The 27821-nt window shown below is 38.1% G+C and overlaps 1 long non-coding RNA gene across 1 annotated transcript in view; it reads right to left on the bottom strand.

Moving 5' to 3' along the window:
• The window catches only part of LOC138188608 (uncharacterized), an 87624-nt gene extending 59803 nt beyond the window's left edge, over window positions 1–27821 (bottom strand). The window contains exon 1 of the long non-coding RNA XR_011175571.1: window positions 27673–27821. This is a non-coding gene — a long non-coding RNA (uncharacterized LOC138188608). The remainder of the gene's footprint in view (window positions 1–27672) is intronic.

Below are 27821 nucleotides of genomic sequence, written 5' to 3'. Positions count from 1 at the left end.
GCGCTTGAGAAGGGACAAGAAACCAATAAAATAGGGAGAAAGGAAATTACGATACCGGTATTTGAGGGTGATTATTACCGGTATGTGGTAGAAAAGAATTATGATTCCAGAGGTGTGAAGAATGCGATACTCTTATAACCAGAGTGAAGACTGAGATGGGTAATGCAGATGGGGATAAAAATGATCTGAAGACAAGAAACATAATTTACAGTGCCATCACGAATGGACAATTAGATTTTATTAGTGAAGAACAACAGCGTACGCATAACTTTAAATACCGCGAATATAAGAGAGTCGCGATGGCCAGTACCGACAAAGCTGAAAGTACGATGACCGGATTTGGCGACGTAGACTCGGTAAACACCCTGCTCCGCGTACCACCGTTCTGGGCGGACGATGTTGCGTTGTGGTTTACGATGCTTGAAGCGCAGTTCAAATCTGTCCGAATTACGAGCGACGAAGCAAAATTCCAAGCCGCCATCTCAAACATCGACAAGCCGTATGTGCGGCTAATACGAGACATACTGGTCGCCCCGCCGGAAATCGGGCAGTACGAGTTCCTTAAGAACGAGCTCATTAAAAGATTAGTCGGACGCCAAGAGAGTGCGTAAGTTAATAGCAAATGAGCAAATAGGCGACAGAACGCCTTCCCAATTTTAGTGGGACTTAAGAAACCTCACCACCTCCTCAACGTCGGATGACTTCATCCTTACCGTCTGGGAAGGCAGCATGTCCTGCCCGCCGCGTAGGATAAGAATCCCGAAGCGGTAACCCGGATTGCCGACAGCATGCATGAGATTCGCCCTGAGGAAGGACGATTAGCCGCCGTCAGCGAGCAATAAATCACCAGAGACAGCAAACTCAGAATGGTTAAGGTAAGCGAACGACAAAATCACGGCTGGGACGCGATGGAGGGCTGGCTAAACCGCGTCGCGGACGCGGTCACGCCCAGCCCGAAACCCTAGGGCACATTTTAGACCGGCGTCGACACACAAAGGGACTAAGAATCAAGAGGAATGACGAGGTAAAAACTCTCCTCGCAATAAAGTTGCAGGTCCAAAATGAAGTGTTTGTCGAACCTACAACCAAATTTGGAAATAATCGATACAAACCGGACCTCGTGGTGAAACACGAGGAACGGATTCTCGTAGTCGACGTGAATGTCCGCTACGAGAACAGAGATTATCTCCAAAAAGCTGCAAAAGAAAAAATCGACAAATACTTCCCATGCCTGAATATGTTAAAGAATAAGTATGACGTCAATGAAGGAGCCATTTTACCGGTGGTACTAGGAAGCAGAGGGACCATAACTCCTAAGACCAACGAAAATTTCAAGGGACTCGGTTGCCCAAAAGCGAAACAAAAACAAATATAATGAATGTGGTGCGTAGCTTTATAGACATGTGCAACTTGTTTTTAGAAGGTTGAACGATAATATATTTATTTATTTATTTATTTACTGATAATTATTTATATATTTATATATTTATTTTTTAAAAAGGAAAAGGAGTAATTCTCACTCCAAAGCCAGATAGAGACCCTATACGTACATCGTTTTTCCGACCGATCAGTGTGCTTCCAGCACTTGGTAAGGTCTGGGAGCACACATTCAAGAACCTGATTGAGGAAAGGTTGGGGCTAGATCCCTTCCATAAGGATCAGTACGGGTTTCGCAGGAATAAGAGTACGGTCGACGCACTATGCAGGGTTGTGCAATTAGCGGAGAATTGTAAAAGAAGAAACCGGATATGTGTACTGGCAGCGGTGGATATCAAGAACGCGTTCAACACTCTCGGATGGAGTAAGATACTGGTGGAGGCCGAAGCGAGTGGGATACCCAGGAAACTATTAACTCTTCTTGGCAACTACCTTGAAGACAGGAAGGTAGTAGTCCGGAACATTGGTGGAACGGTAAAGAGGAATGTTTTTGCGGGTGTCCCACAAGGATCCATTTTGGGGCCGTTGTTATGGAATCTGGTTTACGACGGACTCCTGAAGGAGCTCCAGGATATTCCACGTATGAGTGCGGTCGCCTTTGCCGACGACTGAGCGTTGGTACTTGATGTAGCCAGTCAGGGGGAGATTGGGGATAGATTAGGCAGAACAATGATTATGGTTAAGCGGTGGTGCGCTGACAACGGGCTGACAATCTCGCATGACAAGACGGATGTGATTCTGCTCACAGAAAAACACATCCCCAAAGATATGGAAATTGACATGGTAGGGTACCTATTGAGGACGAAGCAGGAAATAAGATACCTTGCGGTGCAGTTGGACAACTGTGCTTTATGCATCTCCGGCATGGGTTAAAGCGCTGTTGCGGAAAAAGAATAAGAACATTTTGAAGAGGGCACAATGAGCAGCACTGGTTAGATTATCGACGGCGTATAGAACTGTGTCCCATGCAGCTGTGTGTGTATTGGCGGGAGTGCCCCGAGTGACAGTGGTCCCGATCTACTATAAAGCGGAGCTCCGAGCCGAAAAGCATAAACTTAAAAAGACTTATCAGTAGGAACAGTATGAGACCCGTCCCAGAGCAGGAGATGCCTTAATTTTCGTGAAGAGAATGAGGGTGGTGGAAGAACGCATTGACGACAAGTGGAGAGAGGAATGGAGATTTTATAGAAGTGACAATTGGACGAGAAAATTAATTTCTGGCGCTTATGCTTTTAAAAAGTACAAAAGATACATCGATCATTGGACCATGCAAATTTTGACCGGATACGGGATTTTTAATGTGTATCGAAAGACGATTAATAAGGAGCATCACTCGAGATGTTGGGATTGCGAAGATGCGGACCATACGTCGTTCCACTGCCGTAGTTGGATTGACGAGAGGACTGAATTTGAAAGCTACGTTGGCATGTTACTTACGGTGGAAAATTTGATAGAAGCAGTAACCAACAAAGAGCACAATTGTATTAGGTTCCAAAAATTTTCCAGGAAAATCATGCAAGAAAGACGAGTGCAGGACATGATTGTTGAGAGGAGAAAAAGACAAGCTAGTAGACTTAATTGCGAAGACTGTAAACTAATGAGGGGTACACACTAAGGCCAACCGTGAAGTAATGCCGAAAGGTGGTTCCGGAGTTGGTTCTTGTACCATAAGAGGAGCGGATAAAGGGAGGGGGGGTGGTGGGTTTAATGGGCGACTCCATCCGCCGAGTCCCATATAGTCCAGTCTGGGTATGCGTAACAGCATTTTCCCCTCCTCCCGGAAAAAAAGGTTAGACTTTGTTTAAAAATTTATTTACGTACAATTTAAGCCCCTTCAGAATGCATACAAGAAATAAAAAAAAGTATTATTAAAGTATTATTAAAGTTACTTTAGGAAATTCCGAATTGCATGTCCTCCCCGAGCTGTAAACCTAACGAATCCGAGGTCAGGTAAAAAAAAACCCTGGAAAGGACCAACCGGAAGGGCACGATGAAGAGACAAACCCAACGGCTGGTAGGGAGAATCAGCAACGTAGGAAGACAGTGCATCAACAGGCATTCTATTATACAGAAAAGTGCTTCAGTCTCAACAAGATCTTACCACCGCCGTGCATCACATCACACGTTACGTTTATACAACAAATTCAACACAGCGTTGGATTACTCTAACACTCGATATATTAAACCTCCTGTGGGGATGAAACATAGAAGAGGGATTAGACAGAATAAAAAGTAAATATGTGAAATGGATTCTAGGCTTAGACACAACAACGACGAATTAAATTTTGAGAGAGGAGTGCACGATAGAGGAAATAAGAGAAAAGACACTGAAAAGAGCAGTAAGGTATGAGGAGAAAGCCTTAAAATCGGAGAAGGAATTAGTAAAGGAGTGTATAAAGGAGAGAGAAAGGAATTGGGGAAAGGGTCAAGAAGGGAAAAGAGCAAGAAAAAGAAAGAAGAGGTTAGAGGAGGCGAGGGAGGGAAGGACACAAGTGGAGGCAGGAGATGGACAAGAAAGGCAAACCAAATCATAGAAGAAAGAGGGAAGAGAGAAACAGAGGAGAGGGCGAAAAGGATAAGGGAATCTAAGTACAATAAATATTACAGAAACATAGCAAAAGAAGAGCTAACAAAGTATCTAGAAGGAAAGATGAAATAGAAGGACAGAAGTATGTTAGCAACATTTAGATGTGGTAACGAAACCAGAGCAAGGGAACACTGGAAAGAGGAGGGAGAAAGAGGATGCAGATTATGCAAAAAAAGGAGAGGAGTACTTGAAACACATATTAGAGGAATGTGAGATAACAGGAGGAGCAAGGAACATGGTAGAAACACTAAATGAGACTGGAGAAGGACTGGCAGAATTGAAAGCGATAATAGAGAAGAGAAGAGTAGCAGAAGAGGGGGAGGAACGGCAGGAAGGGAGCACAGCAAGGAAATAAAAGCCAAAGACGGAAACAGCACTTAGTTATAACTGTTAGTTATAAGTTAGTACATAGAGATAGATCAAGTAAGGTGCAATAGGTAAATATAAGCAGTTGTATATAGTTATAGAAGTGCTAGTGTAAGAGATATATAAGTGATGTAATGGAATTATATAAGAGATGTAAACCGAAAGTCGTCCAAAGTTGAAAGGTATGGACTAAGTATAAATAAATAAATAAATAATAATATATTAAACCTCCTCCACCTTGAGCGTTAATTTATTCGAGGTACGCGATATCGACCGATCGGTTTGACTTGACCGGTTGCTCTTTAGTCAATAATTCGCAACAATCGTTATCTTTCGTTACTACGGATGATACATTTTCACGTGAACTTGGGCGCACTGATGGTCGCCTAAGTAAGATAAGAGACATAACTAATATGCTGCGAAAATCGTCCAATGACCACCCTTTTCAAAAGCCTCGCATTGATGAAAGATTATTATTATATAAAAGTCGCTTGTCTTTCAAAGAATAGATTCCAATGAAAAGGAACCGCTTCGGCATAAAATCGTATATGCTTTGTGATTGTAAAACAATGTTATGTACAAGACCTTATAGTTTATGCCGGAATGTCAACGATTACAGAAAGTGAAAACACGAGAATTGGAAAATCGGGGAAATGGTTTTGTCACTTTTGAAACCGTAGAGAAAGGTCATACACTCTATGCCGATAATTTTTATTCAAGTCCCGCGTTATTTATCTTTTTACACAACAATTATACCAATGTATGCGAGATCGTGAAAAAACGACGAAAAAGGAATGCCAAAGATTCAAGAGACATTCAGAAAAGGAGGGGCAGGTTTGAGGTTCGCGGACGTGTTTTGGTTCGCTATAATGGTTTGGAATAAAAATTTACAAATTGCGCGAGGCAAGTACCGGTTTCTGTCATGGATTTAAAATACATACCGGCCAGGACAGAGTTAATCGAAACGATAGTGCGTCGGAGAACGTTGTGAGAGAGAGAGAGAGAGTTGTCAAAGTCAATAATAAACAAAGGATATACTTTATTCATGGATAACTGGTACTCTTCACCCAACCTGTTTCTAAAATTACACCAGCAAAAGATAAACGTTATCAGAACCGTACGCAAGAACAGAAAAAATGCCACAAGACTTGGAAAAGCATATTTTGAAGAAAGGAGAATTTGTGTGGGGATCTTGCAATAATTTGATAGTTCTGCGATGGAAGGACAAGCGCGACGTTTATATGCTCCCCACAAAACACAAAACTATAGAGATGGTCGAGCAATCAAACAAACAATTACAGAAAGTAATGAAGCCGAAATGTATCGTGGAATATAACAAAGGTATGGGTGCAGTTGATCATCAAGATCAGATGTTAGCCTGTTTGCCAATAATGAGAAAAGTCATGAAAGGACACCGAAAGCTTTTCTTTTATATATCAGATATGGCTCCGTTCAATACCTATGTTATGCAAAAAACAATTTACAGTCGAAAACAGGAGAATTGATTATACCACAGGTATACGCGGGCATCTACATTTCGGTTCGTATTGCGACTGTTTACGATCATCAGTCTGGTTTGTTTAGCGCGCGTCGATGTCTACCGCTTGGGCCCCAGTTTCGTCGAACTAAATGGCACGAGAAGGGGTTAACATCGTATTATAACAATAAATATCATGACGTTACGATAGCTTGAGGAGTTATCGAGAGTGAAAATTCACGATAGAACGTTTATTGGACTGTTTATTCGACTGCAAGGAGATAAAGACTCAACCTTGTGATGTGGATGATGTTAATAGACTCTTATAATCACTAATAATTTGTGGAAATGTGAAAGTTCGAATTTGAGGTTATAGTTGGTTATAATACCAAGTGTATATAAGTAAATTATTTGATCAATGAGCTTTCTGTGGCTATAAGAACAGATGATGAATAAATAGGCGTATTAAATTATGTTAAATTATATATGTAAGCCCATGGCTGAGTTATAATGGTATTATAATTGATTAATTATAGTCTGGAAGTAGGAGATACTTGTATACAAGAATTAATAGAATGGATTGCTGAGTCAGTAATATCATAAGATTGGTGTATATTTGCAATGGAGTTTTATTACATTTAACTAATTAAGCTGAGACTCTTAATTAGGAGTGTTGGATGTAGTAACTAGTGGTAACGTTGACATTCTTGGACCGTTGTAACTTAAGTGATAGTAACTACTGTATATTTTACATTGTCATTAGATAGAGAGTGTTAATTTTACAAACATGGTATGCAGTATTTGCTGATTCTAAATTTTGGCTAAAGTTATTATATTTAGTAGGTTAAATTAGTTATAAGGATATTTGTAATAGGCATTTAAGCATTGATAATGACTGAGTTTTAGACATAATAATTGGCAGAGTGGTAACTGTGAAGGATTTTAGGACGAAGAATGAAGAGGAAATATTAATTCAGATGTAGAGTTATGACTTAATTGGATAGTTAAGTTACAAGTGCATTATGTTACAAGTGTTTTTATTACTTGTATAAAAATCCATTTAGGATATGAAGTGTCGCAATTATAAATATGAAAATAAAAATATTAAATATAAATATGGATGTTAATAGTGTTAAATTATTAATTTAGTATGTAAACCTTTGTGGCTAAGATGAAGTGATAGATAATTATTATTTAATTATAATGTAATCATAAGAGATATGGATGGATGGTATAGGTTATGTTCCCAGTTAAAGTTTAGATGTATTTTATATGCTATATATTTAGTATTTCTTATAATAATTATGAATTTTTGCCATGTTATGGATGTTATTGCCGGTTGGATTCATCTAGTAGATGATTCTTCAGGTATTATGTATTTATTCTTTCTGCAAGTTTTAATTGAAGAACTTAATATTAGACATTATTGGAAATTATAGAAGTTATTGAGTTATGTATGTTATATTATATTTTTAAATATTCGACGAGGGACGCTGACATGGATAAATTCATTTTGACGTTTGACGGAAATTATGACAAATTATTTACAGATATTATGAACGACGAGGAGGCGCATGGTAATCGCTTACAGACTATTCTGGAAACGATATGTGCCTCTGAATTAAAGAAGATTTATCCGCCGACAGGGAAGAGGAGCGCGAATTATTGGTGAAATGACGAAATTGCTGACTCAAGGAAAGAAACGACGAGGAGTAAACCGGGTAGAGATCCCACGTTGATGTGACATCAATCCACATCAAAGACCAGGCCACACATCGCGAGCAAGATGTCTACACATCTTTACTGGATACCCTCAATAGTCTGTCAAATAGTCAAAACCCACCATAAATCTGGGCATTTTCATAGTTAAGGTTCTTCAGACCAAACAAGGATCTTTTATTTCAAGTGTCCTTTACATTTATTATTTGCCACCTCCTTATTACCCAATCAAAAGCAATGCCTATCGCCTTCACTGTCCTAGCCAAAATTGTCATTAACGAATCAACTCATCTCGTGTCCTTAGACACATCCATCACTAGCTTTCATCAGCCACAACATTGCCACTAAACTTACTTATTCTCTATCTTTAGAGTAATCAACATCTGTTTACCGAGTTTTTATCCATGGACCAGTAGCGTACTTAATTAATACATATGCATCAGTGTAAGTAGGTTGTATATAAAGTTGGGGAGTGAACTGTGATTTATACGTGTAATTTCAGTGTATATTCAATTGTGAATACTGAATTCATAATAATGTTTGATAAAAAGAAAGTTAATAATTATGTTACGGCTCAACCTTCTTGTTTTTATCATCTAAGCCTTAAGTTTACGTGACATTGACATTGTCTTTCCGACCGATCAGCGTACTTCCAGCACTTAATAAAGTCTGGGAACACACGTTTAAGAACCTGATCGAAGAAAGCGTAGGACTGGACCCATTTCACGATGACCAGTCACGATGGGTTCAGGAGAAGAGTGAGTACGGTGGACGCTCTGCGCCGAGTGATGGATCTTGCTGACTGGTCCAAGAGAAGAAATAGGATTTTTGTGTTGGCGGCGGTTGACATGAAGAACGCGTTCAACACTCTCAGCTGGAATAAGATCTTGGAAGAAGCAGAATCTAGAGGGATGCCCAGGAATTGGTGACTCTCCGCGAGAATTACTTCGAGGAAAGAAAGATTATAATAAAGATGACAAGAGGAACGTTAAGGTGAAATGTGTATGCGGGTTTCCCTCAGGGATCGATACTTGTACCGCTGTTCTGGAATCTGGTGTACAACGGTCTACTAAAGGAGTTGAAGGCGATTCCGAAAATCGGTCACCTTTCGCATAGAATGCGATACCAAAGGAATAAAACAGATGTATCAAATGTTGCAGATTTGAAAAATAGAGACGCCATAGAAAACATAGTAGAATAGTATGAACCTTCAAAAACTCAAAAATGTAAAATCTGAGCGGCATAGGACGATTCGAATCGAGAATGACTAATGTTGTTGTTTTGCCTCGGAGTATTAACACCGTTACGAAGTACGAAATATAATAATAAACAAACTCCGGACAAACCAATGTCGCCACAAGAGTTTTTCCACTGTCGGTGAATATTAAGCACGATAAACCCCGTGCGATGATGATAGAACAGTATAAGCAAAGAGAAATATGGCGATATAAAATAATTAAAAAATTACTCACAAACGATAGGTTATGTGTAGCCTCGTGCAGATATGGCGACACATGGTAATATTTCCGTGATTTTCTCACTGCCATGATAAAACGAGGCGAAACCATTCACACAATAAACGACACCGGAGGACACACTATACAAATGATTACAGTTAAGTAAATATCGCTGAAGATTATCGGATATAAAACCACGTGCAGGGTTGGAGACGCGGATAAAATATCCATTGCAACTAACTGGCGGTAACTAGAGACACGCGGCGAAATATCACACATGGCGAATACTCGAAAGACGCTATTAACGAGATATTTTATTTAATAGACTAACGATTCAGCTATTTATCACAGTATTTTTATAAAATAACCTGGAGCACGTGTCGACACAAGTAAAAGGCAACCATACTGCATGCGCACGGCGCAGATTGGTGCTGAGTTGCCCCGTAGCAATTACACAAACTATGGTAAGCGGAAAGGAATATGACCGCTAAAGAAGATTCCAGTAGGAATAGTATAAGTATGAAATGAAAATTTTAAAAATAAAAAATACATTTATACTTTTTCTCTTACATCTTTACGCTTGGTTGATCCCATCACTAATGAAAAATTTTATTGATGTTATCGTGATTATTCATTTAATATTCTCCGAAACAAGTCTTAACAGCAAAGAGAGATTGTATTATATTATTTATCAATATATCTATTCAAATAAAATTTAATAAAAAGGAAAGATATAATTGTAATTATTTAGTTGCTATGCAAGTCTTCAAAGCCACTAACCTCTTGAGCGGAATATCGTAAAGCGTATTACAAACGCTTAATAATAATCAGGAGAACAAAGCAAAAAATAAAAAGAAAAATGTCGTTCTTTCAATCACAAAAAGCAGATACATCATAAGTAATTAAAAGCAACTCACACTGTACAGGTTATGTAGCCTCGTGTAGACGGAGACGCGTGGTAACATTGAGCTGGTTGAAGATCTCACGAGCGAAACCTTCATCGCCGCTCTTCGCAGATTCATCGCTCTGCAAGGGCTTTGCTCGACCATCCACTCCGATAACGGCACAAATTTTATCGGCGCAAACAATGAATTGAAAGAACTCCATGATCTATTAAAGTCAGACGATCTTAAGGAAAAGGTAAACACATACCTATCCGACAAGCAATGAAAGCCGGGTACACACTGTAAATGCTTACACAGAAGGTTTATTATAAGTGACATCAGTGGTGATTTGAATGATTATTAAATGGAGAGTTGCTGGCGGACGTGAGGTAGTGCAGTATTTTATAACTCTGATGGAGAAGTGGGACGTGTCACGCAATGCAGTGGCTGTTGGAGGTTATGTGGAGACCTGTAAGTACTATTCTTACTCTATTTATGTTAACTGAAATAAAAAAGTCTAGAAGAGTATTAGAATATACGCACCATGTCGCCTCCGACTCTGCTGTCATCATTTTTCTCACCATTTGCTCGGGTTACGGAGGGTATTTCGCTTTGTCATTATGAAACTAACAGCACACTGAGTAACGTGTAATGTAAAATATTCACGCGTTGTGGGTAATGCATAAGCGATAATGGGATTTTAGTAATAATTAATATTCACTAAATACGAACACACACGTGCACTTCCTGGGAACGCTTCCCTATCCGCCGTAGAGATTGCAGGTTCGGGCGGTTATGCGAGTAAGATTTGTTTTTTAAATTCTTGTGGAGGTATTATAACACTCGCGATGGCACGTCACTTTGTGAATTGACGCCATTTGCGTGATAAGTAACGTTAGGACACATGCGTTGTGCGTGGACCGATGCGCAGGTGAGGTAGTTCGCCGCATCGATGCGTGGCGTCGTCACCTTACGGGCATCGCTCGAGAGTAGGTACGGTCGGCTCGGCGTAAGTTCCTATTATGAAGGAATAAAATCGGGTCGCCCAGAGTTCTATTATATATTATTTTATTTATTTTATTTTACTCGAGCCGAACTTCTTTGTGAATAAATAAGGAAGGGTGTGCTACGTAACGAGGCTTTATACGAGTTGCGTGGTGACGAGTAGGAGGGAGAATGCAATTGTAACGTGCATTCTGTTAGTTGTATTTATTTATTAATTTATTATTATTTTGTTTTCACGAATATTTATTTATTTATTCATTTTTAGTTATTTATTTATTTATTTATTATTTATATTATTTATTCAGTTATTATTTAGTTATTTATTTATTTATTCACATCACATTATTTATTATTTAATACGGTATGTTTTATTTACTTATTTATTATTATCGATTGTACAGAATTTATTATTTATTTATTTATTATTATTATTATTTATTCATTTAATTTTACCGGTATTATTATATATGTAGCGATTACGTACGCATCATTGGGTCTTAAATAGAACGATAGCGCTTAGACTATATGTAATTATTTATTTATTTATTTATGTGTCTATTAATATTTATTTTTGGATGACTTTCGTTGACGACTTGGCGAGTTTTATGGTTACGATAGAATACATTTGGACGGTTTTTCTGACTTTGGACGATGACGACTTTGGCGATGTACACGGACTTATCTTAAATCAATTAATATATGGATATGTCGAATAAAGGGAATAACCTTACGGCACAGGGGGTTTCCGAGCCCCCAGGCCTCGTCGGGAAAACGAGTGGCTGTCCAGGCTCGACCCGACGGTCATCTGGCTACTGGCAGAACAGCGGGGGAGGTAGATCCCCAGGCACCCCCTCGTACGGTAAGAGCTACTGGAGAGAAGGAGAAAGAGAAGGAGAAAATCAAGACAAAAAAGGTGTAAGTGGGAGGAGAGAAATGGTTTCTGACATTAAGCTAAGTGATAATGTGACAAACTCGGTTATTCCAAGGAAAGATGGGGGGGGGAGGAAGGAGAAGATTTCTGCCCCTTCAAACCGAGTAGGAGACTCCAGAGGAGCCCTACGACTAGTGGCAGGGCAGAAGTAGGAGTGGTTGAGGAATCCGCGGGTTCCTTTGGAATTAGAGAGAGCGACGTCGACGATGAGGACGTCATGATTTCCAGGGCTGAGCTGAAAGGGTTCACACAAGCCCTGGCAGGAGCGGTGCAGATGACAAATGTTTTAGTTAAGAAATTAAAGTTGGATAGAGATAAGGATGAGGGGATTAGGGAGATAGGAAATTTGATTAAAGATATCCTATCTTCGTTGGAACAATGTGGAGAGCAGAAGGCTAGAAAGAGGAGGAGAAGAAGAGAGCCTGTCGAGATAGAAAGAAGGGTACACAGTACAGAAACAATGAAAGAAGCGATGATGACTAAAGGCGGATACCCTAAAAGGAAAGTGGTATCGCTGGCTGAAACAATGAGAGTGGAGAAACTTAAGAGAGCCCGAAAAGGAGAGGCCACTTACGCCGAGGCGTGTGGGAAGGAAAGCAAGAAGGTAAGGATTGAACAAGACTATAGCGAGGATTCTGAAGGTTGAATGAGGGTAGAAAGAAGGAAGAGGGAGAGGAGAGCTCCCTTAGAACAGGTCGCGGGGTTAATCCTACGGTATATCGTCGCTCTCCCATTCAACGGTCATCTTCAGTCGCTTGGGTCCTCCAAAGCATTGGCGATGAAACGACTCGCGTCCCTCAATCGCCGATTCCAACGCGACAAACACTTTGAAGTCGAATATTGAGCAGTATTACAAGAATACCTGGAGCTGAGACACATGACGAGAATCATCACGGACCCCGCCGACGACAGCGGGTACTATCTACCGCATCACGGCGTGATCAAGACTTCGAGCCAAACAACCAAACTCCGTGTCGTATTCGACGGATCGGCAACGAACACCACCGGACTCTCCTTAAATGATACACTTTATACAGAGCCCAAGCTGTAGAAAGATTTGTTTTGCATGCTCATTAGATTCCGCTCTTATTAATACGTACTCACTAGCGATATTGAAAAGATGTACCGGCAATTCCTCATATGACCAGAGGACCGAACATATCAAATATTATGGCACAGCGCAAGTGGAGAAACCGAAACACTACAACTCAACAACGTTTGGTTTATCCGCAGCCCCGTATCTAGCCATTCGGTGCCTCAAGCAACTGGCAGAAGACGAGGGACATCTATTTCCGCGTGCAGCGCAAGTACTGCAGCAGGATTTCTACGTCGACGATGCTATCACCGGAGCTGAGACGAAGAACGAAGCTCTTACACTTAGATCTGTGGCGGCACATGAGTCAGAAGATATTTCAAATAATGTTGTTGTTTTGCCTCGAAGTATCAAGATCGTTAGATTACAAGTAATGTAAGAACAAATAAACTCCGGGTAAAACAATTAATTATTAAACGATTAAACAATTAATAAAACACATAAACATTGATAGATTGAGAGGCTCGAATTTGATTTCTATACAAATTGTCAAATTTTATTTGAATCTCAAATTGAAACGCTCACTCACGCTATTGGTAGTTTTAGTCTACGTTACGGCGCGTGCGCAGCGCGGGACGTGACAATAATTAATAATAACACATAAACATTGGCAGGTAAATGGAGAGTTAGAAAACCTCTTTCTCTAGTCAATATTAGTAAAACAATTAATCGTATAAACTCAATAGTCAATTGCAATAAACAATATAGTGATAAATAGGTAAAAATACACTAAACTCCATAGTACCTACACAATGTTTATTGCCATAATCGTATAGTTAATAAATTTAATATTAAACTCCACTTCTCAGGATTATCCTTCATTCTACCTCTCAAAAACGAAACCTTCTTTACTCATCAAACGCACATTCTTCGCACAAATCTTTACCTCGTAAGGGTACGTACACCTTTCTATATACTATACTAACTAAATGGAAAAAAATAAAATAATCATCTGGAAAAGCATTATAACCAATCGTCAACCTCATTTCCTTCTTTACAGGTAACGACTCTTCGACTTTCAAGCACAACATAACCTAAAATTTTTCGAACTATTTACACACCTTAATCAAAAACTTTTATAATTTTATCGCACTGCTCCGCCCTACAGGCTTACACCCTATGCAAACAATTCCGCTGTCTGTCCACCTACGCAAAAAATATCCTCCATCACTTAATTTAAACACTAAACACCTACGATTCCCCGAAAGGTATTAATTATAAATCCGCGGTAATTCAGCAAAAAACATACATCCCTCATGTAAAAATTGTAAATTCACACGCACTCTATATTATTCCAATCACTCCCGCAGCCACGGAAAGCTCAACTTCTCCATCGTTTTAAATTATATTGTACACATCATCGACATAACCGCCTGCAACCTCAACTACCAATTTTTTGTTGAGAAATGTTAAGTTGGTATGATCGCTGGTTGCTACAAGCTAAGTTGGTACGACTTCTAACGACGCTCTTTTGTCTTAGAAGTCGACCACGTTGTTCTATTGACTTGGAGATTCCTGTGTGGTAAGACGTGTTATAAGACTGAATTATTAGACTGAAATATATTGGAGAAAACGAATCTAAGTGAATCGTTATTTTATAAACCCAAAACCTTATTAAATAACAGGTTATGGGCCCAGGGCAGTAAACTGCGGGGAAAAACGGTATTATTTTTGAGTTTTGTGTTTTATAAGATAATCCGAGAAGAGACCACGCCATGACCGATCACGACAAAGTAAGTGATGTGGACAGCGATATGAAGCCGGTCCTAAGAAAGGACAATTACGAGTATTGGAAGACAATGACGGAAGCCTCGCTAGTTTTCCTGGGTTGCTGGGAGGCAATAGAACCAGGATTTACGGCAGCGCAAAGGCTGGACCCAGAATGCATGAGGAAGGATAACATGGCACCTGCGTATCTTTTCCGACATATTCGCCCCGAATTTATCGGAGAAATTAAATCCTTGAAGACAGCGAGGGATTGTTGGAAGGCGCTAGAAGACGTCCATGGGAGGTCCACGTCGATGGACACTGTCCTATGCATACGGGAACTGGGTACCATAGAAAAAACCCCCGATGTGGACGTCGGAAAATACTGCGGGAAGATATACGACTTGTGCGAAAAAATTTCCAACGCAGATTTAAGAATCGAAGACCACGTGATGGCGTGCTTCATCTTAGCCGGTCTGAAGCTCCCTGGCTCGCGCTTTTTAATACATTTAACGACCAGGTGAACCAATTAAGAGCCGAGGTGCGTGCGATGAACATTAACCACCCTCCGCGTCGACACTGGCGATCAAGAAGTCCGAGCCGTTCCAGGTCGCGACAAAGGACGCATGATTCCGTCCTCTGTTATTATCATGAAGTATTCCGCGAACGTGCGAGAAGATGTCGATTCCCGTGTAAGTGGAAACAGGGAAACGCGACCAGCCGTCCGTAAACGCGGCGAAGGCCGACGGATTAAAAACACGCCGCATTTTCGTTAAAGATACACGAACGAAACCGACTAGGAACTGTTCGCGGCCAACGAAACGCGGATCGCGACATACGGTACCGTTACAGTTTCCCTCAATTTATCGCTACGCCACGAAATCAAAAGTCGTCCCGCTCAAATCCCAAACCATTCCTCGGTTCGAGTTAAGCGGAGCACTCCTCCTCACGTCCCTGATATGGACAGTACAGCAGGCCCTATTGCACAACATTACTCGAACTATCCAATAGATAAACCGATTCCACCATCGTACTGCACTGGATAAACACATCGCGTGGAGATGCTCAAAACATTTGTCGCTAACAGAGTTTCCGAAATCCAAACAAAAACCAGTATCCGTGATTGGTGTCATGTTCCCACCAACGACAACCCCGCGGATCTAAGAATACCCGAAGAGTATCTACACCCGACCATTTGGAAGCACGGTCCTGAGTGTTTCCACTGGTCTGAAGACTGCTGGTCGACATAGATATCAATACCACAAATCGAATTACCGGAACAGAAGAGGGTCATTTGTCCGTCCGTAACTCCCGCCGATTATAGCTTGTTACAAAGATACTCATCGTGGCCCAAGTTGATACGAATCATCGCTCGTTGCCTCCGTTGGAAACAAAAATAGAACCGAACGACGCCCTTAACCGTAACCGAATTGAACCTAACACACGATAAACTAATAAAATTATTACAGAACATCCATTCTTCCGAGGAAATGCGTACGCTCCGAAAGGATCGAAACACGGCAATAAAAGGGAAACTCACGCGACTCAACCTGTTCATAGACAAGGAAGGAATATTGCGATTCGGTGGCCGACTTAGTCAGTCGTCGATGACCTTCGCCCAAAAACATCCCATAATACTACCTAAATCATCAGTCACAGAACGCATTATCGAACATGAACACAAGGTCCACGTGCACTCTGACACGCAGGCCACGTTATATGCAGTAAAACAACAATACTGGCCCGTCTGCGGCCGAAGTCAAGTCTGGCGTACCATAAAAGGCTGCGTCCATTGCTGTCACGCTCAACGACCACGAGTAGATTACATAATGGGTGATTTGCCGGAATAACGGAACCTCGTCCATTCACAAACGTCGGTGTCGATTATTGTGGGCCATTCCACATCAAGAAGAAACGAAATCGTAATCGCCGTCAAATCAAGGTATACGTGACCATCTTCGTATTCCGATAACGGCACAAACTTTGAGATTTCAGGAACACTCCATCCAACCGGCTTTCTAGATAACAGCACATTCAACAAATCAAACAGCATTTTTGGAACCGCTGGCATAAAGAATACCTGAATGAGACGACCGGTCGCAATAAATGAAGCAAAGGTGGACACAGCATCCAGGAAGGCACAATCGTCATTCTCAGAGAGGACAACGTGCCCTCTATGCAGTGGCCTCTGGGTCGAGTTATCAAGGTCCATCCAGGTGCCGATGGTATCATCCGGACAGCTATAGCTCAGACGGCAAAGAGCATGTTGGATCGGAGCGTCAAAAGGCTGCCAAATCAACCCGATCTCGAGAAATCCGAATAACAAACGACCGGGACGAAACAGGATGAGAATTCAAACAACACCACACCTCGCTAACTTTGATCGGTACCCTGTCCTCGGGGGAGGATGTTACGTCTGGTGACTCTCTGCATTGACCAGGCCACACACAGCGGGCAAGACGGCAGCCAGATGTCTATACATCCTTACTGCGTACCCTCCCTAAATCTCAGGAATTTTCTAAACAACAAATATCCTTTGATAAACAAATATCCTTTTACTTTACAGGAAAGTTGGCTTTTCTCACGTATGATGCTTCCCACTAGCAACTTTCTCTCGGGGGCCTTAGCACCCTTCCTCATCCACCAACTTGTCAAATGACCAATTAACAACAAAATCTATTCCCTCACTCTACCAACGAAAACTTGTCCTTAACAAATCAGCTCTTTTCGTGTCCTTAGACCCACTCAAGTTTCCTCCGCAGCATCATCTTCACAGAAAATCAGTTTTAATACATATTTCGAACCGTCATTATCTAAGCTTACGTCGCGTACTCCACACTTTGTCTATCAATTGAAACTTAATTATATCTTATCAATTTATATCTCTCTAGTCAAGTAGTTGTTTGAATAAACATTAATTTATACCTGTCAAATCAGCGTAAACTCAATTGAAGCACCCCATATTAACCTAACAGAAATAAGGGGATCGATCAGTTCGTGGCGTCGATTATTTAATCCTAACGGGAATTTACGACTTTCGTTGACGTGCTTTCTCGCGATCGCGTCTCTCCGCGAACGGTCGAAACAGTATTGCTTAAGTAAAAATAGCAGTATTACTATTTGACACAGTATGATTTGAAATAGAAATTGATGGAAATATTATTATTTGAAATACTTTTATCTTATATTTCAATGAAACACTCATTTCATAATAATTTGTTAATATTGAAGTTAATATTGAAATATGTATTTGAAATACCATTTATATACATAATTATTATTTCAAAAAAAAGTTTATTTGCCAAATCTTGTGTCTACCAACAGATAAAAGAAAGAAAGAAAAACTAGGTAAAGCTGAATAACTTCTTTTACCACTTATGTATTTGGTACATATTAAACTTCAAAGTTCTATGCACGCACTTTTCGGTCCTAGAATTGAATTTGTTTGTCATATATATTAATCTCTTATCAACGAAAAATTTCTCTCAACAGAAAATAGGAACCATCTTATTTAACTTCGGTGTCGATCTGAAATATATAAATAATTTACTTATAATATACATATGTGCTGTTAGCAAATATTTGCCTATTGTTATTTGTTTTATAATATACTTCAATTTCATAAAAAATTTCTTGGTAAACTTAATAATATTGTACGTACGATGTGTTTTTATATTTTCAATCAAGTTTTTATATTTATTTTAGAGAATCAAAACTGATATTTCCTTTCAAATGCTTCTAAGTAACTTCCTTTCTTGCTTCTGCGTACACCTTTCATATTTCTATCAACAGCAGCATGCAATGATTTATCGATGCACTTTTTAAAGCTTTCTACTTCCATTTCACAAGTTAACGTATTTCCCTTATTTGCTTTTAAACAATCTGACACCTTTAATTAGTATATAATATACATGAATATATGATATTTCTTATTATATAAAAGGTCGACGAGAAAAACAAGGTATGTCAATTTCAACGAATTTTGAATTTAACATCTTTTTATATATTTCTGTGTGTGCTCTTTATCACTAGCTATGTCGCGTTAATTCGAATTCAATTATCGTGTACAACGTATTTTTCATTTATTACTGTTTCCTGTGTTACACATTACCTAAAATTACAAGTAAAACTGGGAAACGATGCAGAATGAAATGAAGAACGAAATGTCTTATTTTGATAGAATATTTATGAGAAAATATAAAATTGTGACATTACATATTGAAAAATAAATTTTCGTTGTCTGAAAAGTGCTACAACATGACATTGCCCCTTTTTATCCTGGGCCTCTCATACAATTTCATTAAAATTATAATATCAAATGTCACGTATAAGGGAATATCAACAAGCTGCTAACAAAATCGTTTCCTTTCATGGAAGATCGTAAAATTGCGAAAAACTAGGATTCGGGTCACCTGTTCCTCACTACCGCACCGGTGCGCTGTGTCTATTAAAGCTTGTATGCAGCCGAATCGAAACAGACGCAGCTATTAAAGAAATTCTCCTACTCAGGAGAAGTTATTATCGGACAAAGCTAGCAAATAGCTAAATGACATAGATAATGTACTATACGTTTATATCTACCAATGTGCTCAATTTTGAATTATTGGAAACTTCCATTTATAGATACCACTTCTTGAGGAAAACAGGATTCCTTTAGTAGGTGTGTGTGTTTGGGCCCAGTCACATTACATTGCAAAATAGCCTTAGCGGGCTAATACGACAGTGAGGAACGGGTAATCCAAATCTCAGCTTTTTCGCAATTTTAGGACCTTCCGTGAAAGCAAACGACTTCATTACCAGCTCGTGAACTCGTATCGATATGCACTATAGTGTTATCTGTACAAAAATAAAATATTCCGTTAAAAAAATTAAATTGACTTCGAAATCTCTGCCACCATATTAGGCATGAAAAAAATATCTTCGCCACATATCATCCTCCTCTATACCAAACAACTTTTGTTACGGCACTTTTTTCGTATCATCATTTCCTTAAAAGATATTTCACTTGACTGAGATGAAACAGACATCCTGTATACATATGTGTAACTGATTTTATTTGTATTATGTATATTTACTTCTTGCAGTCAGGCAGAGCTTACATAGCGTGCTATTGATGAAGCTGTTAGAAATTATCTTATACCGAGAAATATAATAACACTTTGTACAGGGTGTTCCATTACAGATGCCAGGAAATTTAAGGGGTGATTCTTGTAGCCGAAGTAAGACGAAAATTAAGAATAAAAAAATCGTGTTTCTTAGTTTTTGACAATGAAAAATCGGAAAAAATACCCCTACACGAACGAAAGGAGATCAGCATAAGCAAAAGGGCGCACAGTGATCCTCGATCCGAATAACACATGGGCGGCAACTTATTTTTTACAAGTCGCAAAAAACATACCATGGTATTCAGAGACGTAAACTGCTATTGTCCCGTTCACGATTGTTCACAGAACGATCACGCACGCATCGCGATTGTCTCGGGCGAATACGGTGCAGTATCCTATCTCCCAGATCTGGATCGTTCGCCAGATTCAGCAGGTTTTAACGTATCAGTATCCCGCAATCGTTTATCTATTTTGCAAAATATCTTTACCCTGGGCATAGTCCTATTGTCTATATCTTTCGCCGTATGAACGTAATAGCGCTTTTGTGCTATTGCCGCCGTCGCATCGTAGCAAAAATGTATACATTTTGTAAACAATGGCTACGATATAAATACTACTACTACGTAATGAGCATACAACGCTCATTACGCGCACTGCACACCCAAGTAACGATACGTCCAAGTGACACTTTACTTTAATTTTTTCAGCTCTCTGAAAGTTCCTCGTCGACTGTCGGAATAATTCTGTTCTTTCAACTGCTGTAGCCTCTTGCTTCGAAATATCTAAAATGTAGCAATGTAGCGATGGAGAGTTAGTAACTTCTTCGCAATCACCTGACTTAAATTCTATGGAACACGTATGGGCGGCGTAAGTGCCGACAGGCCCAATGGGACATCGATATCCCTACGGTCCTTCCGCCAAATACTCGGAAGAAGGCATACGTGACCACGTTCGCAGACGTCTAACGAACACATACGTAGTGGGGATATCGAGAGATGACAAAAGGAAAGAAAGCGAATTAAGAGATGAGTCGTAAGCGAGTGTCACACTTTGGACCGTCACTCGGTTGGACTTGCCTATTGAAAATCCTATTATCATATACAAAGTTCAATTTCTTCATCTTACTCGTGAAACGTTCGAACTGCGACGCGAGGACATTGTAACGTCGACAAATATCTCCAACCGACTCAGGAAACCTGATGCGCCTTGCACGTGGCATCGGCATGTAGACATAAGATAAACGAACATCTAGAAGGTTTGGGTCTTGTTCGAAGCTTCAGCCTTTCGGTAACGATATAATCGCACACTTGTAATCCTATTATAGAACAAAGGTATCTCGAACTCTGGTTCAAGAACCCAACATTTTTTTATTACTATTTTCCCATTATTTTTACGTGACAAGATCACCGGCGACCTATCGATCTCGTGATTTGTTGTGTCTCCGACGTGACACGAGAGTCGTAAATGAATAGTGGCGATTGCGACAGTTGTCAACAAAAGTTGTGAATAAATAGTCATCCGCACGAGTCGCGAGTCGAGAGTGGTAACGAATTAAGTCGAATTAACAAACGCATTGTTAAATAAAACGCCGAGTATTTCTTTGCCACACTTCACGTCCACCCGACGCCTAAGCTTGCGTTGTACATAAGCGTGGAAACTGTGCTTCTGAGCTTATTACTGTACCGATATTATTATATTGTCGTGCAAGTCGCCCTGACTGTAACAACACTTTTTCTTACTTTCGAACATTCTAAACAGAATTAGTTAGGATAATCGAGGATCTACTGTGTTATGGTTTCCGCTGTTGTAAACCTAGTATCGAGTTGAAGAGTGTTACGTTCTGAACAATTTTTCTGTTTTTCTGCCATTGATCTAAATGCTTTTGGACTACACCTTCGGTGTATTGGAAACTCCATAATCGAGAACAGTCCATGATGTTTATTAGATAATTCATCGTATTAACGACGCGGATCACTCGTTTGAAAGGAAGATTTTTCGCTCGAAAACAGATTGAACTACTCTCCTCTCCTCTCCTCTACTACTACAAGGCCTTTTGTATAATTCGATAATACTAAAGCATTCTGGAATATTCCTCATCGGATTCTCGCGGAGAGAATTTGGAATCGCATTCGATACTAGATTGAATTTCGTACTAGCGATGTTTCGCGTTCTATCGTCATCGCTGCACGTCAGCCGGTCTTTTGTGCTCTTTATAAAAATTGATATAACATCAATTTTATATTATAATGAAATAATAAATTTGTAGCGGCAAATGAGTCATAGGAGGAGGCGGATCGAGAGCGTCTCATGTTGTTGTTGTGCCTCGGAACACGGACACAGCCTTGACGCTCGAATCATATCGACAGACAAAAACAAAGTCACCGTTATGGGCAATCGTCGATCTTAGACAAATTCAAACTTTACGATTCCCCCCGATCAGTATAAATATACGGACGCATATACCGAGTGATACATATTAGCCATCATTATGTACGATTCGGGTTTTCCCCAAGCGAACATATACTATTGTTGCGAATACAGTAAAGGAGCGTCTTACGACAGTTTGTACTTTATTTATTTATTTAATTATTTAACTTATTCGAAATATATTTGACGGCTTGTGGCAGCAATCTCTTGCTCTCGTTACACATTACATACCCCTCGTTCACATTATATAACCTCGACCAATCCTCCACAAATTATAACAGAATTTATGTTATATAATATAATTTGTAGAAATTTGTACGTATGTAATTGACTTGAAATTGTACATAAGGAAATTCATTAAAATAAAAAGTTCTTTTAGAAAATACCATGGTAACGCATGATGTTGCCGTATTGATGTACATGTCAAGTATGAACATTAACGATAATATTAGATATGCCTTTTCCCTCCGTGAATGAAACATTTGATTTCGAATGAGGAATGTTTGATCGAAACTCGTATCAGCATCTACATTCTGTGATACGCGAGAGTCACGTAACGAGAAAATTATAAGATTTAGCTATAAAAATTTTACCTTCTGATATACACAGTTACATATACGATCGATTGTTATCGATTGTTAAATAGAACTGTTACATTATTATAACCGTTTAACAAATATAAATAAAATTGAATAATTATCATACAGGAAATTTTACTGTTAATGCGAGAAATATGGATTTGCGTGGAAAATTTGTTTGTCATTACGCATATACCAATTTATTAATAATGGCGTTGTAAATTATGAAGTTAATGGATAAATTGTAAGGGTAAAGCAATATGTTTGAAGGAAAGGGAAGAAAGGAAAAGACAAGAACACTGCCATAATTTCCCAACCTAACGAATCACGATCCCTCATGCATCGAATTCGCAGCCTATTTCATTAGGTGCGACAGAAATTTATGTCTCGAAAGCTAAATCCGAACGACGATAACGCTATTGAAAGTTGTTCGGAATTTTTACCTTGACAACATACTTCGTTGAAATCTGTGAGATGGACCGCTTTGTGAGTAATTATTTAGTGATTTTCCCAATGAAGAAACAGCCATTTTTTAAAACGTGTTTGAAGAATCAATATTTTTTTTACTAAACGTAAAGTATTTTTTATATTGTGCTACGTAGAAAGTAAATCTTTTCTTGGTATAATTGACTCGAATTATACGTAAAGAAGGTTACTCAGAGTAGCCCTATTTATTTTGTAGAAGTAAAAAGTAATCCATTTTCTTACATCGGAGTTATACATTATTATTTTATTATTAATGATTAATAATATTATTTAATGGATTACTGCATTTTTTTACAAGTTTTAAAACCTTTGATTCAGCTGTATGAAATACTTACTTTAACAGAATCAACGGGACAACCGCGTCGAGATTTTGTGCGTGTATATGTATCAATGTCGTTTAAAAGTCTTTCAATTTCATTTATATGTAAACCAGCTTCTCTGGTATGATCCTTATCAACAGCAACTAATTTATCGAGCCAGCATTTTTCATCAGTTGTACAGATTTCTTCATTGACAATACCTTGAAATTTATTTGTTTTATTGAACATATTCATTTGTTAAATACACTACTGTCTCATTAATTGATCCCTCTCAGTGACGAATTATCGTATTACGGTTTACCATCTGGCTGAACGTAGGGAAACAAACCGCGAGTGAAGAAACAAAAATTAGAAAGTCGGCTTAATCCAAAATATATCTCGGTAAAACAGTGCTAAAATAACAATGAAGCCTTTATATTTTTAATTTTCTTTTCCTTTTTTAGTGAGACTTTTACCAATGTAATGAGATTTTTATGATTAAAACAAGACCAAACCACGATAAAATCTGCGACATATTCGCTGATTTAATTACATTCGCCTATTTTCTTTCGCCTATTAAATGTGTACATGAATGTGATCTAAAATATATTCTAATTTTACCACATATTCTCATTTTAACCAGAAAAATTCCATAAATTCGTTAGTAAAAGTTCAAGTGAAGAAAGGTTAAAGATAAAAAAGTTTCATCATATTACTACTGTCACTCATTGTAATTCAAGTTCAGATTAGAATATACATACTACTGAGCGTGAGAGTGACGACCGATCAATTGAATGATACAAGATGACGTTCGATTGATAAAACAATACTGTAATTAGTTAGAGTAATTTCTTCAAAATTTCATTCTAGCTATTTTATGATTATAATGACTTTCCTCTCATATATTTCAAATTCCGCATACAATATACTTGAATTGTTTATACATAACATATACAAATATGTGATTTATTTCTTTATTTGTACACGAATAGAAGAAAACAAACAAAAATAATATATTGATATATTAACTATATTATAATTTATAGCTTGCACTATAAATTTTTAAATAATAATAATATAATTATACTATATCTAACATATTATAATTTATAATTAAACTAACAAATAGTTTGTTTCCTTAAATGTGTATATAGCAAACTATGTGTGTATATTGCTATAAATGTACACATTTGATCTCTAATAACAACGAACAATTATACTAGAAAAGTATAAAAATTAACCTTACTCTAAAAATAATATGATAATAATAACATGATGTTATTATGACATATAAAGAGAGTTCACACGCGCGTACATCTCTCTTCCACATACACACAAACCGAAGTATGAAATGAAATTCTTAGAAATTAAATAAATTATTTATACGTATAATATCAACTATCTACCTGATGTTAATCTCTGAAAAACAGAATTGCTAATTTTAATTGAACTTTCTTTCTCCGATATTTCCCTCTCAATGGCGGAATATTTTTCGGTCATCTTCGAAATTTTCTATTATGTGGAAAGTATAACCTTGTTAGACTATTTTCTCCCAATGTAATATAAATTTTTCTGTGTACTACTTGAACATTATCGCATCCGATGATGAACTTCTCATACTGTCTTTTTTTTTATACATACATAGTGTAAAATATTCGATTGGTACGTACACATTGATAATTCATTGGAGTATCGTGTACGCCACGTTTATTCAAATTTCAAAAAGTCAAATTGTAAAATAGCGTAGCCGAAGCAATGAACACAGAGAATTTGTCCAAGTAAATGTTTCATGTCTGCCAGATTATTTATCAGTGATAACTATCGTTGCTCTTTAATTTACGTATTTATTTGTAATTGCTGTTTGTAAGAGAATAATTTAGATATTATATTGTCTATTTTACTATAAGATAAACCATTTATTGTAGATTGAAAATATATAAACAATTCCACTCTAACAATAACATTTCATCGTATAACACATTTTAAACAAAAAGTTGTCACATTTTCACGTCACATTAATGTTTGTACACTATGGTATGCTCTGTAATTTAGTAGTTCTTAAAAACCATTCCAAGTGCAAAATAGATTTGTTTCGCATACAAACTGCTAGAATATAATTCTATCTCAGTACAAAGCTATATTGCGAAGTATTGGTGTCTGAATTCTAACGTTCCATGAAAAGGACAGAATAGTAGTTTCGATAAAAGACATCTTGTTATTTATCATAGAGAAAAAGGTAAAAATTATCGTGAAATTGCACAATTGTTAATAATGGAGAAGATCACAGTTGTGAATATTATTAAAAAAAATATAAAGGCTGTATCAAATTTAAGAAAAAACTACCTCGAATTATTAATGAAAAGGAGGAAAGAATAATAATATGGAAAGTTGAAGAAGAGATTGACCGTGAAACTAGGAAACAAGTCAGTGTAGAAACAATACAAGATTTAATGGTCGAATAGCAAGAAGAAAGTCGTATATAAACGAAATAAACGGAGGAAAAAGGATTGACTTTCGCTAAAGAATTCATGAAGAGACTTCAAAATTGGTGGAATGACGTTATATTCCCCGACGAGAGTAAATAATGCATTTTTGATTCAGATGGAAAAAGAGTATAGTATGGCGAATAGTGAATGAAGTTTTGAAATCCAAAGATTTAAAACCTACCTTAAAACACGGAGGAGGAGGAGGTTCTGTGATTGTATGGGGATGCATTTCGAGTGTCGGTGTGAGTAAACTGGTGCTTATCGAAGATATATAGATAAGAATGAATATTTGGGTCAATCGCATGCGCTTTGGATAAATTGCAAGAGGACAAAACTTATATGGGTGACATTTTTCCATAGATTTTAGATAGATAGAACATAGTTTTCAAGATACCGGTGGCGTAAACAATTATACATGTTGAAGTGGTCACCACTTCTAAGGAAACTCTACATCTGATCTTTTTAGCTTTCTCAAGCACTGAAGCCATCCGCAGTGTATAGACAATAGACTGGGACGAAGACATACCATAAACAGTAGACAAGCGACGATGGCTTCGGGGTTTTCAGTTATAGGGTAACACTTCTAGCGTGTGGATCGGGACCAGCTCAAATTATATTCCTACTTGTGCTTGCACTTCTGTATTAAAATATATTTTCTACTATACAATTTACTACGCGTTTTTTTCTCATTTTTACGATTTTTTGGAAACTGAAAACTTAGAGGACATCTGATTACATAATTGCGATTGTTAGTCATCCAAGATGGAAATTACGATGGATTGTAACCAAGATGAAAGATAGACGTAATCGTATCAAAGAAATAGTGTTGAAAACTTTAAAAGGTGTATGAAATCAATCCTCTTTACTTTCGCAATGCGAAGTGTAAGATATAGTAGAATTAGACGATTTCTTTTCATTCATGGGAAAACCGAGTGAGTTTAGTGTTGACAATGATAGTAACATTGTACAATTAGAATCGTTGGAAAACTGAGACTATAACGTCGCACGAATTCAAAACATCACAAAGTGCAAATATACGGAACAATTTCGTCGTCTATCGCAGTTGAAAGATCGCTTAGCTTCGCTGGATAGATTCTGTGCCAGCGAAGGAGTAGCCTAAGTGACGAAAACTTTGAACCATTCACTCTGTTACATGCAAATGGCCATACTAAAAGAGGAAACTAAATTTGTTTTCAATATTACGGTTTCTTTCATTTTAATATCATCTCTTTCCCTAATCTATTTTCGTCGTCAAGAAATATTTGAAATAATATTTAATGCAAAGTTAAAATATTTTATTTTATGTTTTAGATTATTAAAATAACGCAAACGTATGAATAAAGATATTAGTGGCGGATGTTGAGATTGCAATAAGGGACCAGATATTTAAGTCCTAAGTGAGCTGCGGAAAAAGCAACATTGAAAAATCGGGTAGGAGAAACTCTTACACCCCAAAATATTGTTGATAAGATTATGAAGTATGAAGAATCGTGGAAGTATGCGTGAAAATTGCAAAAGCCAGACAAACCCAAAAAATAAAACAGGAAATAATGAGACAATGAGAAAGAGTAAACATACCGACTTAAAATAATAAAAATAATAATATAATTAAAATAATAAAAACTCACAGGTGATGACTGATGATGTAGGGACGTGTAGAAACGACGACGTTCAGGATGTATCTGATGTGATGTGATGACGAATACGTATTAACACGAGCAATAAGCGGCTATTTTGGAGAGATTGATCACGAGCATGCGCACGGTGCGATAGAGAT

Source organism: Bombus flavifrons, chromosome 17 (genome assembly GCF_040668555.2).
Source record: "Bombus flavifrons isolate JBK064 chromosome 17, iyBomFlav1_principal, whole genome shotgun sequence".
Taxonomy (NCBI): domain Eukaryota; kingdom Metazoa; phylum Arthropoda; class Insecta; order Hymenoptera; family Apidae; genus Bombus; species Bombus flavifrons.
This window is presented reverse-complemented; position numbering and strand designations above follow the sequence as displayed.